A 2,518-nucleotide genomic window follows, 5' to 3' on the forward strand; every position below is an offset into this window, starting at 1 on the left:
CCTACCACCAAAAGAAATATGCTTACAATTCCAGGATGCAAGTCTCTTAGAAACCAAGACTTAAGTAAAATGTTACCTAGAGGCATAATACTTGAATCAACTTGAATGAGATAAGCCGACTTCACCACATAATTCCCGGATGCATCAAGACCCCATCTCCATCTATCAACGATATCCTTCTTGTAAGAATGATGATGAATCAAATCATACATATTTCTAACCATACTCTCCTCTCTGTCAAATACATGACGACGCCATTGAATCTTCCAAGTCCACACATCATCAACCCAACCTCCACAATCCATCACTGTTGTCCTTTTATTTAAAGCTAAGGCAAATAATCTAGGGAAAAGCTCTTCCAAACTTTGATGACCCACCCAGGTATCAGTCCAGAAAAGAGTTTGAGTTTCATCTCTTATTTCCTTCCAAATGTTCTCATCAAACCAACCACCACCATCTCCCAAATTAGAGCCAATTTTACATAAATCTCTCCACCAAGTAGAATCTGAATTCTTAGCATGAGCAAGGACATCATCCCCATATTTTGAGTTAATCACCTTAACCCAAAAAGCATCCTTCTCTTCCAATCTACGCCATCTCCACTTACCAAGCAAAGAATTATTGAAACGAGATAAATCTCTTACTCCCAATCCCCCAAGAAATTTGGGTTTGCATACCTCCAACCAAGACACCCAAGCAATGCCTTTACTCCCTTTCTTATTCCCCCAAAGAAATTTCCTTTGTAGGCTGACAATCTTGGACAACACCTTCTTTGGAGCTTTGTACAAAGATAACAAGTAGGTAGGGATGCTAGATAGAATTGAATTAAGAAGGACTAACCTACCACCAAAAGAAATATGCTTACAATTCCAGGATGCAAGTCTCTTAGAAACCACCTCAATAATGTCATGTCACGTTGTCAATCTTTTTGGGTTGGCCCCTACCAGAATTTCTAAGTAAAGGAATGGTATGAATCCAATTTTACAAGCTAAGAATCTCGCCTCTTCTGATATAAAATCATCTAGCACCGCAATGGAAAACAATGAGCTTTTTTGGGCATTAACTCTCAAACCCGAAGCTAATTCAAAGCATCTAAGGATACTCTTCATAGTCCATAGATTTGAAGCCGAAGGCTTGAACACTAGAAATGTGTCATCACCAAACTAGAGATCGCACACTTCCACTCTCTGTCTACCAATTTTATAGCCATCTAGTAACCCAACAACTCTAGCTTGCCTTACCAAACCTGCAACTACAAGGAAAAGGAAAGGAGTCATTAGATCGCCTTGTCTAATACCCTTTGAGACCGAGAAATGATCTGAAGAGGTACCATTAACCAAAACAAACATAGAGGTAGATGAAAGACAAACACTAATCCACTTCCTCCATTTATCTGAAAACCCAAGCCTAAGCAACATATAGTCAAGAAATTTCCAATCCACAGAATCATATGCTTTCTCAAAATCAACCTTGAGCAGCAAACACCCATCTTTAGCCTTCCTTGCCGAATGGATGGTTTCATTAATGACCACCTGGCATCCAAAATATTCATGTCATAAACTCTTGTATCCTTACATTTTACAATTGTTACTTCATAACATTTATGTTATGGGATTTGTGTTAGAATTTCTGACAATTTGTGGGTCACAAATATAATTCTATAATTGTGTTATGGACATTATGTAATTAGCCAAAATATAAATGATCTTCAGTTATTAATTTGGTGGCTAAGGGCATAAATGTCATGAAATAATATAAGTGTAGATACCTTCAGGCAATTTCTGATTTGATGGAGGGACTGAATCAAAATTATTGTAACTAAAGTAGTAACCACTACGAGGTTACTTTTATGGTTTATGGTCCACATTTGTAAAGCAACGGGTTTTAAGGTGCAGGGTTGAGGAGAATAAGGGTGGATTAGGATAGTGTTATCTATAAGGGACAAAACACTATCAAGTAATCCACTCCTTATATTAAGAACTTTCTCCTCACATTAGGGACTCTCTCACCATAAGGCAAACACTAAAGAACTAAGAGCTCTCTCATTCCCATCTAAAGAGAAACTAAGGAAAACAATTCGGCGCTCTATCATTTGGAAGATCATCGCACCCTCACACCTTCGAGATTCCAGAAATTGCTCAACAAGGTATATTCATCATCTTCACCATGAACTCATTTGGGGTTTCTTTGGTCTGGACCATGGTTGTTCCATCTGGGTTTATGTATGGGCATAAACATTAGGTTATGGGAACAAAGCCATGGTCATAAGGACTTCCGTTTTTAATCTATGGATTTCGGATGGAGATATTCTCCAATAAGTGGTATCAGAGCCATCCCAATTTGATTCATGAGTGAAATTAGGGTTCTTGCTTTTCTTCCCCAAATTTGGTTTGATTTAGGGTTTTGGTGTCTTGTTTATGTCATGAATTGATTAAGAAAATGCTTATCCATATGAACATAAAAGGATTTGAAATGAATGAATGTTGTTTTCTGCTGTTTTTTCTTGATTTTTTGGGAT

The sequence above is a fragment of the Lupinus angustifolius genome, chromosome LG16, assembly GCF_001865875.1.
Source record: "Lupinus angustifolius cultivar Tanjil chromosome LG16, LupAngTanjil_v1.0, whole genome shotgun sequence".
In the NCBI taxonomy this organism is placed as follows: Eukaryota; Viridiplantae; Streptophyta; class Magnoliopsida; order Fabales; family Fabaceae; genus Lupinus; species Lupinus angustifolius.